Source organism: Gordionus sp. m RMFG-2023, chromosome 1 (assembly GCF_954871325.1).
Source record: "Gordionus sp. m RMFG-2023 chromosome 1, tfGorSpeb1-WG-v2, whole genome shotgun sequence".
NCBI classification, from domain to species: domain Eukaryota; kingdom Metazoa; phylum Nematomorpha; class Gordioida; order Chordodea; family Parachordodidae; genus Gordionus; species Gordionus sp. m RMFG-2023.
Genome location: NC_088775.1, coordinates 83,072,561 through 83,087,394, shown reverse-complemented (window position 1 = coordinate 83,087,394; position 14,834 = coordinate 83,072,561). Strand labels below are relative to the sequence as shown.

Below are 14,834 nucleotides of genomic sequence, written 5' to 3'. Positions count from 1 at the left end.
AATAATATGGCAAAGGATAAAAAAAAACAAAAATCGAGAACTGTTATTATTAACGCGATATATATAATATTTATCGGGGATGCATTTTGTTTAAGGTATATGTTGTTGTTTCATAAAATTTGGCTTGTTAGGTTAATTCGTCGGTGTTGATAGATAGTTGGTTAAGTTTTCAAGTTTTTGTGAAATGAATTAAGAGTCCCGAGATTAATGATGGAGTAACAACAGTTTCTGGTCAGAAAATGGACCTTTCCTGGTCAGTTTGATCCATGATTTCCTCGATTTTCTATGTATTTATAGTGGATCCTTGTTCGAATAGCGTAGGCGCGGTCACCAATTCAGATTCTGGATGGCTCATAGGCCTGGTTTTTATCAGTAGAGACCTTTTGGATGTTTTGCAAAACGGCGGTAAAGTTAGGTAGTCCTAGTTTTTCCAAAATTTGTGTAATAACTATTTCGATGGATGGTGATCTTGATTCTTGTACACGAAATACCACACCGTCGAGTTGGTGAAAATCATAGGTGGGAAACCATCTTTGTCGATAGTGAGTAGCACGCCAACCCCTGCGGCTAGAATATTTTTGTCAGTGATACTGATATGGCTGATCGCTTGCAAAGGGATGTTAAAGAGCAACAAGGCTTCCTGACGAGACTAACATATTGTTGTAGCCCTAAAAACATAACCCAATGTGGTTATTTTAGGCTTCGAAATTCAACTCATTGTTAGCCTGATATCTGAGGAAAATAAGCGATTGGAGAACGTCAAAGATGATCTTTTTTTTGTAGAATGTATCCAGAACGGGCGTGAGTTGTATTTGGTTCATTGTAACGTAGTAAGGCGAAAAAAGACGGGACATTCCAGTGATAGTATAGACAAAATGGTTGACTACACCCCAAGATCCTTGCGGCTAGGAGGCGCCCGATTTCCAGGTGTTGATAGGAATGCCTGCAAAATACATCTAAACACTTAAATAGCCCACATCTTGTGTTGTTGTCCGCCTTGATGGTTTTTGAAACCAGGTCAATAGGAACTCCAAGGTAGATAATTCGCTGAGTAGGATCTAAGACCGATCTTTCAAGTCGATTTTAAGTCCCCATCCTTCTAAGATACATCTGAGGGATCATCGACCACTTAACATCTAATTCGTTATCCCCATGGATGAGAATATCGTCGAGGTAAACATTGTAATTTGCTTTCTGTACAGTTTTACCACAGGCCCCTAAAACAAATCCATAAAACAATCCATATTTATTCATAACACATTTATTCATAATTATATTTATCTATCCATTAAAAAAGAATATAAATATTATAAATCATAATTATCCCCCTTCACATGTTCTTCCTTCCCACAGGTCCATTCTTTGTTCCTCCCAGCTGACATCTTCTCCAATTAATCCAATATCTTCACTCCAAAATAGCTAACAAAGGAATCCTTAAAAACCAAACATGTGATGATCACGTTTTCCCCCTATCCACCAGGAAAACTTAATTCCCCTGTCAGAAAATAACTGACATTTGATGTATTAAATTAAATTAAATTTATTTCTTCTTTTTTTCAACAGCCCCCAGAATGATGCTCTGGAGGTAGTAAAGACTAAAAGATGCTCCCATGGAGATGACTATATATCTGAAGGATTGTCCTTGGATACGGACTCCAAAGAAACGTTTATAAGTGACCAGTGGGATTGAGAAGAAGGTGGAATCAATCTTGCCAACGAATTTCGGGTTGTCAAGCTTGATGGACAGCAGTGGGATCGACTAGAGCCTGAACGGGTAGTGAAGAAAGTTCTTGAAAACTTATGAAAAGTCGCTAATTAATCTAGGGGAGCTATACTTAGGGATAACGTAAAGTTAGCAAATCTGGTCATCTCCTTCAATTTCAATTACTCCAGTCGCCTTAGAGTTGCTGGAATATTGGTATGTAACATGCGTCGGGTTCCCATCGGTGCGCATGGCGGAAGTACCTTCCTTCATTGTTTCGGGTACGGAGATGGTCGAGCCTAGGTTTGACTCCCGTTTTCGGACTGCTTAATGAAGGGGGAGATCAGAGGACCCACCGCAAGCTTGGACTCTTTATTCCGGTGAGAGAACCCTCCAGAAAGTCAATAAAAGATGTAGCTTCTCCCCCCTCCCCAGACTGTTGATGTCTAAGGAAATTCAGGATGCTGATATTCCATCCAGAATTCCTAAATCATCTGACAACAGGGACACAACATCGGATAAAGATTCAGGTCGGCGACAGGCGATGGTGGCATCTGGCTGAGGCGAAGGCGGTTGATTATTGCTTGATCCGCCAGATACTTGATCTTCATTAGATAAAAAAAGCTGAAGCCTCAGTTACCTTAGGTATTAGTTAACCCTTTTGAGCATGTCTAGCAACTTATCTGTTCTACGTATCCGGGTCGGAGGTCTGTTATCCAGAGTTTGGATACCTTCAGTTTCCTAGGTATGTAGCCCTGAAAAGGGTTGTTGGGTATTGACCCTAAAAACGGCCGTTAGGTAATAGAAAGGGGAAGAGAGGGAAGAACGTTAGAGGTAGAGGAAGATAAGGAAGAAATAGCAAAGGTAGGGGCAAGTGGTGATATAGCGGCTCTACAACTGAGAGTTAACATAGGATGCTCGCTTATACAACCACACACTTGCCATCAATGCAACTGACCCGTTCAACCTAACGTCCGACACAGCCTAAACTGCACCCACAGTCAACAGACCCGACGGTTTAATCTGTACCCCCTAGTCGAACGGGAAATCCTTTATTTGGGACGCAACCTGCGTCTCCTTCTTTCCTTCATCAAGTAATTCAAACCTACTAGCGGGGAAAATAAAAAAATTAATAAATATTCAACAGTCTACATATTTTTTAAAAAAAATTTTATTGCGAAAATTTTTTAATATAACAAACGAAAATCGCGAATCCATATTTCTTAAACAAAAACTTCAACTATTAATTTTTAAACATAATTATACTTGTTTTTAAGGTATATATTGATTATTAAATTAAACTCTTGTTAGAGCCTTCAATGCTTATAATTATTTTTATTTAGTAATTTTATATATTTTTATAAACTGTTTTTGTATTTTAATTATTATAGTATTTTAATTTGATCTTATATTGAGATAAACCAAATAAATCTTTCATATATAAATTTAAACCATTTGTTCAAACTTAAAAAAATTAATATGGCTAGAGATAAAGAGTATAAAATATTTTATAATTTTTTTAAAATCATTCAAATATCAATTATAGTAATATCTACCATAAAAATACCCCATTTAATACGTATAATATAGCACTAATTTACCTATCATTCAAAACGGACTAACTTTATATTATTAGTTTCGTTGCTAATAAGCTCCAAGAAAAATTGAACATCTAATATCTCGTGCAAACTCAATATGATGGGCAGGATGTTGGGGATTTACTTCAAAACTTACTTTAATTCGCCCATGGAAAATCACTCAAGGAAAAACAAGAGACTGAACGCTTAAAATGTTTATCTACAATGGCGATTATGAATTGTCCAATGTTACCCTACGAAAGATAGCGCGCGTCAATGATTTAGATAAATTGCTATGTTTCGCCAAAAAAATTGTGCTTTTTTTTTCGAAAGGATCGAATATTAAAAGGGGAAGTAAAAATTTATAAATTTTATAAAAAAAATCTAGAATTTTTGAGAAAAGATGTAGGGAGGTCAATTATTTAATATGGACTAAAAATCCATTTTTCAAATATTTGTTAATGGGGGGGGGGGGATAATTCTTTATTTGGTAGGAATTTGTATTTATTCGACATTACTCCCTCCCCCTCACCCCCCCCCCCCCCCTCATTTAAAAAAAATAGGATAAGACAGCATATATTAGCTAGCTTATGTTCGCTGCAAGTATTTTCTCATCAATTTATTGCTATGGCCCAAATATAAAGAATTTTTAATTAATATTATACTCTATAAATATTATCTACACGGGATATCTAATCTAGTTACCAGCTTTCATTTTTGCTAGACACTTCTAAAATTCAAAAAAATTATGTGAAATTATTTTATTTTAAAAATTGCCTTCCTAAAGGATCTTAATTTCCTTTATTATTAATCAAAAATTATTGTACAATCGTGGTATTATAGTCAACTTTACATTTACTTTTTTTTATATATCCTATTTTCCATTTACTATAATTTAAAATATACATTCAAAATGATGTGTTAATTCGTCAATATAACGTTTTATTTTTATGCAATCCCATAAATTTATATAATATATAACATTTCATTTTTTTTATAATAATCTAAAACGATTCAAAGTTCGTCTTGTAATAATGATAATCTCGATGAATAAGAATACAATTTTTTTTTTTAAAATATTTAAAAATGTTATTCAGTAAGCTACATACACAATTCTTTCAATTTTTTTTTATTATAAAAGATTGAGATGATTTTTAAAATTGAATATTGACAAATGTAAAGAAAATATAAGTTACAAAATTGGTAGAAAAAAAATTATCTAGCGTAGATTTATAAATAACAAACAATAAGATGTACTATGATCTTTATTTCGCCGATATTGATTTAATAATTCCCTCTTCATCAAAATATTTTATAATAGCAACGTTTTATTATGCAATTAATGAATATTATATGAAATCTAAATTAAACATAGCTTCTTTTCTTTTTTTTAAAAAAATAATAATTTAATTTTTCAAAATAAGACTTGGTATTAAAAAAAAAATTTCACTAAAAATTTAAAAATATCTGTTGATACTTTTTTGAACATTTGGTTGAACCTCTGATAAATATTATTCTTATATTTTATCTATTAAATAATTATTTTTTTGTTGATTTGAAACACATTTATAGAATATTAAAATTATCGATGGTTCGCTTAACATCTAACTTTTCTCCCTTGTAAAAAAAAATCGTACTTGCACCCTCCACAATAATTAGGAATACATCTTGCAAAAGGATGTCGCCGGCATCCTGGTGAGCAGGTAGATGTTATTTCTGTTGAATTTATTCGGTCTACAGATTGAATTTCTATATAGAATTAATATTAAAGATCTGCAAAAGTAGCCCCGTCGGGATCAGGCTGGGTCGGGCCTAACATTTTTAAAAAAACTCAGGTCGGGTCAGGTCGCACCTTGGAAATTTATTTAAGTATACCAACATTATGTTGAATTCTTTTGTAAAAAACATATTTGATTATATTTATGAGACTAGACGCCATATGACATGGGTGTTTTATTTTGAGTAATTCCAATTTTTAAAAAAAATTAATTTCTATATTTAAATAAATTCGGGCCGGGCTGGTGTAACTTTTTTAAGAAAATTTCAGGCCGGGTTTGAAAAATTAGGCCCGTTGCAGATCACTAATAATTAATATATTATAAAATTCAAAGAAGATATTTTTTTTAAAGAACCTTTATCGACTAAGAACACTAGAATCAACAATAGGAATGATTTAACTGGATGACCCATAGCATTTTTTTTAGGGAGATTAAGGATTTCAAATATATACGTTTTTTTAAAAAAATAAGAATTGAATTTTATGCCAATTCAATCATTAAATTTTTTAAATTAATAAAACAACCTTGAATGAATTATATTAGGTAATTTGCCATAAGTTATATGATTATATATATATTATATATTATCTTAGATAGAATAAATATTCGGTAAATTAAAATTTAAAATGTTAAGGGGGTACCCTTTGGTTGGGTATATAAAAAATTAATATTTGAGTGATTGCATTTAAGGATTGACGATAGAAGGTTGTTGGTGGGAAAAAGTTATAACGACATTATTACCTTAGTTGTTAGTTTGTGCTTGTAAGCAATCATTTTCCGGTTACAAAAAATATTTAATTAGATCATCTTCACAAAATTCTCTATTCAGAAGATCCTCTAATTTTTTTTAAATTAATCAGAATTCATATTTCTATCTTCAAATGTTTATTTTTAGATATGAGCTGATGAAGAATTTCTGATGTTGATCTGAAATTAAAAACTCGGCTTAAATTATTTATAAAATTTTATAAAAATTTAATATAATATAAAATAAAATAAAACATTTTTTTTTTCAATATTTTTTAAGAAAAAAAAATAAGGTAACGAGTAATGTTTTGCGCTACCGTTACTCAAATGTAGCGGCTTTAGTAACTAAGTTATTTTTATCGTCTTAAAATTTCTTATCAATTTACTGCTCCATGTAGCCTAATAATATTTTTTATAGTCATTTATTTTCGTCTTTTTTTAAAAAATATATATTTAAGAATTTTTTTGTTTTATTTTCACATATACCTAATGCATATGTATTGTACTAAGTGACTATTATTCTCCTTTAATTCTAAAAAAAAAATTTTTTAAATAAACCACTTCATGCCAGTCCAATTTTCTTTATAACAAAGAGAGTAAACGAAAAGAAAAATTTTAAATAATAAAATGTAAATATTATTATGAAAACCTTGAGCTTTAAAATATATAATGTCATAATTTTAACATTTTAAAAATAGAAAAAAATTTAAACTTCAAAAATATTTTATTTCCTTTAAAAACAATTTGGCTCAAATGTGCGACCCAATTAAATCCTTCTTACTTTTGGTTCTAGTGTTGGTAGCCATAAAAGGTAAATAATTTAATTTTTAAAGTATACATCGAATTATTAACTCCATAAATAGGAGCTCCACCTGCTGACCATAGATATGGAACACGAATCAGAAGATCTTCTATGTGCCCGCCAGATGTAATCGTAGTTAAATGTTTTGTGTCTCCTTGTCATCAGCGAAAGTGCCCAAGATATCCTTTAGCGAATTGTGTTCCCAATTATTGCGGGGGATGCAAACACGATTTTTATTATGACGGGGAAAAAGTTACATGCTAATGAAAAAATCGTCAATTCTGTTTTAATTTATAAATATTTGAAACTAAAAATAAAGAAATATGTATATTACTTAACATAATATATTATTTTATAAATTTTATTCATCTTCTTTTATTAGAAATACAAATTTAGATTTTATAAATACCGCATCAAATAAAATTTATTATATTTTGGTTTTCGTAGATTTCGGATAATTCGAATTTTATTATATTTTAATAGGATAATTATAGCATAATCGGAAGAAAAAACTTCAAAAAAAATATCTCTAATATCAGAAAAATTATTTATAGAGAAAATAAACCCCATAAAAAAATGAAAATTTTAGAAACTAGGATTAAAAAATCATAAAATTTTAGTGGTTACTACTTTGGCCTTAACATCGTTTTGAATTCACTCATCTCCTTTTTTAAATATAATAGATAGAGAAACTAGCATAATTATATTCAAGTGCAAGATTATGAGAATGCAAAATCCTTAAAATGACACATCTTTCAGATAAAACGTAGAAATGCTCAATCATATTCATCTATATTATAATTCTCCAAATGATCAATGCCATAACTCGTCTTATGATTGTTTGATTGCTTTTTGCATGATTTTAGATTGCCTCTTTAATTCAAATTTGTTTTGGAATATTCATATTTTCAAATTTCTCTGATTAATTTGGGAAAAAAAATATTTAAAAATCCTTGTATTAAAATGTAGATTTCCATATTAAAAAATTAATTTCTTATATGATATCATTTACACTAATGGACAAATCTTTTTCGGCCTCCTTCCACAACTGTTATTTATCAAATCTCCCTTAGTTCTCTTCTCTTTTTTTACTTTCCTTATTAGTCACTCTTCATGAGTAAGATGGTATCTTCAAACATATTTAAGTTTCCAGAAAGCAAGGCGTTTGCAAATACATTTGAAATCTTTAATAAATTGTATATTGCTATGTGACAATCTTCCAGAATACCCGAATTGTCTTAAACATGGTTACACGACTCACCTAAATACTAAATGAAATGCCATATATTCGGCCTACTTGATTGATTATTTTTAATAAACACTAATTGCAGCAGATACAAAAAATATTCTTCTGTAAATCATTTCTTTTCATTTTTGGAATAAAAATTAAATAATATTAGTAAATGATAATGTTCTACCGTTATCACATTCGGAAGATTCGTTCTTCAAGTCTGTGCGATAACTGCTATATGAAATAGGAAATCTTATGTCGCTGTTAAAAAATATTGAAATCTAATCAATGTTACCCGATATTAAGAATGCTTCAAAATGAGAATTTTGCTCATCTCGTTATACTTAAAATAATGTAATTTTAGTGCTATGCCATTTTTTCATTTTCTTGGAATTATCAATTGTCCCTAAAATGATTGAGACTTGCTTCTTTTAATTGTAGAAATAATTTTTTTTTACTCATATCAATTCTATTGCTGACAGATATTGATTGAGCCTGATATTTAACAATTTTTGACACGGGGAACCAGCAGATTTTTGATTAAACTTATTATTTCCCCTGTTTTCAATTCAATTTTTAAAATCCTTTGGGTTTTTTTAAATAAATGTTTTTAAGTTTTTATATACTATATTAATTGATTCTCTCGATAATTATTTGTTTATAAAATAGGTTGTTGCTTATTTCATTAAGAACGCTGTTCTTTAAATTTAGTTTTATCCAAACTTAAATATGGTTTGAGGACTTAAATATGCTTATGTTTATGGCTCTTGTTATTTCTATTATTTATTTATGATATGAAAAGCTGTCAGGCTCTAACAGTTCTAACTAAGTTACTTGAGGATATGGTACAGTTTTTGGTGTATCATATGTAACCAGGTTGAAGAATAGTAAGGAAATCATAGTAGTGGACTGAACATATATCATAGACCTGCAGAGGTCCTATTTTATAACCTGACCCGGATTTATTTGGCCCGACCTAGATTTTAATTTTTTTTAGCCAGGCCCAGATTTCTTAATTTTCGGTTTTGAAAGATATGAGAAATGAATGAATGTGATATACTAATCAATTATGTAACATTCATTGTATTTTATATAATAATTGCGATTTAAAATATTTGGCTCGGCGGCCCGGCCTATGTCTATAGGAAAATTATTCAACCCGGCCCAGGTATTTTAAAAAAATATATTACTTTTACATGGTCTGGGTTTATTTTTTTAAATTTCCAGCCCGCCCCATGTATCCCGTCCGGACTCTGCAGATCTCTGCCACGATAAAATTTTACTTTTTTACCGGGAAATGTAAGAAAAGAAGGTACCTTGGAAGTATAGTGGGCTTTTTATATAATGATACCGTGTCTAGTGGAAACGAGGACGATACTCAAGTGCATCTACCAAAATTATTATATTATTTGTATATAAATATAATCTCAAATTATTTTACCTAAGTTAATTGTAAAATAATATTTTTTAAGTTAAAAAATAATTAGAAATAGGATGTGGGCAAGCCTTAATCAAGACTATCTGGAGACGCTTTTAATAAAGTCAGTTAAACTTGATATGTTGGAAATTTAATTTTTTTATTCTTAATTATATAAGTAATGATTGTGAATTAATGAGCACTAAATTTGATTAAATAATTTGTAGATATAAATTATAATCTAAATGTGTGCATAATGGCGTTTTATTAAATCGGACTTGTATATGTTTGTACTTAGTATTGCATCCATATATTTGAGTTTTTTGAGACTATTATTATTTTTTACAACTTCTAAATGAATATATTTTTCAAACCCCATAATTAGTGTTGTTTGAGCCATTTTTTAAAAACGGCTAACTCAATATTTCTTCCAGAATGATATTGCGCAAAGCCTAAAGATTTTGTTTGTAGAAGGAACAAAGGTTTGAATATCTATTCGCGGAATCTCGAGGCTTAGGCAATAATTTTCTGGCTAAAATATTGAGTTAGCCGTTTTAAAAAATGGTCTCAAAATGAGCCGTTTAACAACACTACCCATAATATTTATAGGCTATATTAAAACTGTCTAACTATTTTTAAATTTATAAATACATTTTAACCGTAATTTAAGTTTTGAAATTTTATAAAGGTTCAGGAGTGATTGGGTTTGGGATAATAATCTAGCATTACTCATTTTATGATAGTAACAAATTCCCTCTTCGTCTTTGCTGTCTCATTATTTATACCACTATTTCTTTTTAGATTCTAAACTTTGTAAATTTGAATCTACAATGATTTTTTTTAGGTATAACAATTGCTATTACGACCACTCAAATCTTTACATATATTGTATAGTAACTTATTATACTATTTTATCCTTGTTTTTTAGTTTAAGATCATTACATATTCCTTTAGAATTTACAATATAAAATATCTTCGTCTTTTATTTATCCCTCAGATTTTTTTGAATAAGTATTATGATTTAACAAACAAGCCTCATCATCTGTAAAAAAATAAATAAAAAAAATACCTTTTTATCACCATTCATAAGGTTAGATTTTTTTTTTAGTTTAAAATTTGTTAAAATAATCTTTATCTATATTCGCGTTAATTATATGTTCTTTTTACTATACGATTCCGATGCAAAAATAATTTTTTTTATTTAAATGTTATTTTTATTTATTTAAATGTTATTTTTATTTATTTAAATGTTATTTTTATTTATTTAAATGTTATTTTTATTTATTTAAATGTTATTTTTATTTATTTAAATGTTATTTTTATTTATTTAAATGTTATTTTTATTTATTTAAATGTTATTTTTATTTATTTAAATGTTATTTTTATTTATCTAACAGGTATTTAATTTATTTAAGATTGTATACCTCTTAATTTCAATGAACAAAAGAAATATTAAGAAAAGATAAATACCGTAACTAAAGGTCTGCAAAGTAATAATTTCACGACCCAAGCCTGACCCGAGCCCGAGCACAAATTTTTAGATTCAACCCAACCCGAGCCCGACAAATTTTTTATATAATTTGAGTTTAAATAATAATCATCATTTTTTATTTAAAAGAATTATTAAAAATTTACAAATAAATATATATTAAAATAGAACATGAAAAATATTTTAAAAAAGAACGAATATATTAAAAAATTAAAAAGGAGAATGCTAAATGAATGATTCTGGCCAAGAATTTTTAAGCCTTAAATAATTGGGCCGGATTATTGTGATGGCATTGTTTTGTTTAAGTTTATAAAAAGGAGAGATATATGTTTTTTCCCTTATGGATTTTGAAAATGTTTTGACAAGATTCAAAACGGCTTGCCCAAAGCAGGATGATATAGCTACGATTAAGACAAAGTGATTATCACCCATCAGGTAGGAATATTTTTGGCATTTTAATGACTCAGTTTTGAGAAAAGGGTAATGTATTTTAGAATGGGCAAGGAAATCTATCTAAGAAACAAATAAAAATTATTTGTATTTATTCACATACTGCCTTAAATGAAAATCCCCTATAATCTAATCAATATTGATATAAAGTTGCATTTTATTTAATTTGTTTACATATAAATTTTATTCGGTTTAAATATAAAAAGTAAAATTAAAACAATCGAATTTAAAAATATTGGGATTATATAAAAATAATTTGCAAGATTGATGTCGAAAAAAGATGATATAATTGTTTAAATAAAGAAAAAAAATTAAAAAATATAATAATAAACCAATTAAAAAGACATATAAATATCAGTTATTCTATTTGTGAAGCAAAAGATATTTGTATTATTTAGGGTTATTTGTAATTCTAATATTTATTTTCCGGGTTGGGTCGGGTCAGACATATCTAGCCCTAACCGAGTCCAAATTTTTTTTTATGTCCTAATCCGACCCAAGTCTTTGAGTCAGACCTCTAACCGTAACTAAATTTTCTGTATGAATGGCTTTTTGCATAAATATATATGAATTAGTATATTAAGATTATATACTTAATAAACTCATAATCATGAGCGGAAATGAGGAGTAAAACTTACAAATGGGGTTTTGAGGCCCCTAATAAACAATTTTACCGGGCGCTTTGTTTCTCAATCCGCCCCTGGTGTGACTAATAGAAGTGGGCTATGTTGTAATAGAATGATAAAAATTCATTATATTTTAAATGATTATAATTAATATATATATATTTACGAACCTGTTGTTAGCCATGTATTTTGTTTATTTTTTTGTGAAAAAAGAAAAATACAGTGGCAACAAAAGAAAAAGAGGTTCATTTTTGTTTTAAAAAAGGAAAATTTTATATATAAACAATGACGGATTTTTGTTATGGAAATTGTTGAATAAAGAATTATTGAAACAAAAGATTAGTGAAGAGCCAATTTTAAGTTGTTTTAATAATGATTTACCCATAATATTGGCGGTGGATGCATCTAATAGAGGTGGGGGGGGGGCTTTATTACATGTAATAAATGATATGGAGAGACCTATTCTATTTTTTTCAAGAGTTTTTCATGATGCAGAAACCCGATATTCAGTGATTGAGCGAGAGCCACTAGCGGTAATTTTTGGTCTAACTTAATGTAGGGAATATTTAATTGGTAAAAGATTTACAGTCTAAACCGACCATAAGCCGTTAATTCATTTGTTTAAGAGAAATAACAAAGAATTAATGTTATCACCTAGACTTCAAAGGTGGTTATTATTGGTAGGTAGTTTCAATTTGGAGCTTAAATATCGAAGAGGTAGGGAAAATCATCTACCTGATATTTTATCCAGATTGGGATTGAACACTGAAAGTTTTAAAATAAATAATATAGAATCTTCGCAAGAAGATGAAACCATAATTCGTAATTTATCTCACATATTAAGGAGGGGGGGGGGGGTCTACTAAGTGGGATGAACTCAGGAAACATAGTATAAGGGATAAGGAAAAGACAGGTAAGATTATGTTTAATAGGGACCATAAAGTGGAAGAATAATCTTAATAATTATAAAAGGATAGGAGGTTTTACTCCAACTGATTTTTGGGAAGAAGGGCGAAAGTATTATTGGATCTTATGAAACCAAGATGTGATATAGAGGTTTTATCAAATTACATTATATCATATTGGTCAAATGTATGGGCTAGATGTTATAATAATAAGGATAAATTATGGGAAAGAGGGATGGTATTAGAAAATTTAGGAAAAAAATTAAATCGTATAGAATTTGAAAATGGGATGGAGGGTATTCGTCACCATGATCAAACAAAAATTAGAGTACAATAGTTTATACATAGAGCTGGGAAGGGGAAGAGATATATATTTATTTTGTATTTTTTAAAGATTTGATGGCAAACGTATCATACCTTCCTTTTAAGACACTTATCATGAAAAATGTGATATTATCCATTAATTATTATCCATTGTCGTTAAAGTGGGAGGATAAATGGAGGCAACAAATGAATGGAAACACAAGAAGCCTTAATAGGGTGGACGTGTTGTATTAGAATGATAAAAATTCATTATATTTTAAATGATTTTAATTAATATATATATATATTTACGAACCTGTTGTTAGCCATGTATTTTGTTTATTTTTTTGTGGAAAAAGAAAAATACAGTGGCAACACAAGAAAAGGAGATTCATTATTTTATTTTTGTTTTAAAAGAGGAAAATTTTATGTATATACAATGACGGATTTTTGTTATGGAAATTGTTGAATAAAGAAATATTGTAGAAGAAAAGATTCATAAATTAGTGAAGAGGCAAAAAAAATATATAATTAATACTTCATAAAGGAAAAAGGTAAAGAATATATATATACTTTACGTTCTACTTTACGTTCAATTTTAATTATATATAAGCTTTAAGTTTTATTTTACTTTCATTTTAATTTACTTTCAATTTATCTTGCTTTCATTTTAATTTACTTTCATTTTAATTTACTTTCATTTTAATTTACTTTCATTTTAATTTACTTTCATTTTAATATACTTTCATTTTAGGCTAGAAATTGTATATGTAGGAAGGTGTTATCATAGGATGCATTCCTTTCAATTGCCTATACGATTCTCATTTTAAAATCTTATGAGAAGGGATATGTAATTCCTTGTAATTCCTTTATAGTACCTTTTAACTCACAAGATTTGCAACTCATTATTCTCTTTTAATCTTAAAAAATAAATAGAAACAAAAAAAATTTTGATGCCATTTCTTGCCAATCCGATATAAAACAAATATATTTTTATAATAAAAAAATAATAGGATGACTTTATATAATAAATATTAAAATGATTATATCTAATAAACATTTTTTTATAGTATCAAGTTATCAAAATTTTACTTTTAAATCTTTAATATAATTTTTTTAAATAACTCAATGCGTTATATAATCAAATCCTTCCTGCTTTTGATTCTAGTATTACAAACCATAAAAGGTAAAAATTAATATTTTGTTATGTTCAATTATAAACTCTGTATAGGGTATCAATTTGGTGCTCATAGGCATGAATCAAGAATTAAGAGATCTATCATGTGCCCGCCAGGGATTAAAAAAGTCAATTGTAGGATGTCTCCCTGTTTAGGCACTAAGTGCCGAAGTTATCCTCTGGCAAATTGTGTTCCTAATTATTGTGGGGGTTGCTATTACGATTATTATTTCAACGGAAGAAAGATTAAATGCAACTAACGAATCAAATATTGCCAACTTATAAAAAAGAAAATAAAAATGTTATGATTTTAAAATACTAGAGTTTTATTGGTAAAATATATATTTTAAACAAAATTAAAAATATGAAATAATTATTTAACGATATTATGAATTTTCTTTTCAAACTAATCATAATTACCTTAATCTCTAAATGCACAATATTTATCTATTTTACATCATCTTTATTGTTTTAATCATTTTATTAAGAAAAAAAGAGTCTCATATACAAATTTATGATATTGTTGGCATATTAAATAAATGTATATAATATGAATTTTATAGACCTCACAGCGAATCCTTTATTTTAGTAAATGAATATTATAGTGATCAGAAAAGTAACTTATGGGGG

The 14,834-nt window shown here is 28.5% G+C and overlaps 2 long non-coding RNA genes across 2 annotated transcripts; both read left to right on the top strand.

Moving 5' to 3' along the window:
• Window positions 1-6,380: 6,380 nt before the first annotated feature.
• Window positions 6,381-7,044, top strand: LOC135930152 (uncharacterized). Its single transcript, XR_010572733.1, has 2 exons — window positions 6,381-6,615; window positions 6,668-7,044. It is a non-coding gene; the product is annotated as an uncharacterized LOC135930152 (long non-coding RNA).
• A 6,522-nt stretch (window positions 7,045-13,566) lies between these two features.
• LOC135930182 (uncharacterized) lies at window positions 13,567-14,504 on the top strand. Its single transcript, XR_010572735.1, has 3 exons — window positions 13,567-13,581; window positions 13,782-14,213; window positions 14,259-14,504. It is a non-coding gene; the product is annotated as an uncharacterized LOC135930182 (long non-coding RNA).
• Window positions 14,505-14,834: the final 330 nt, after the last annotated feature.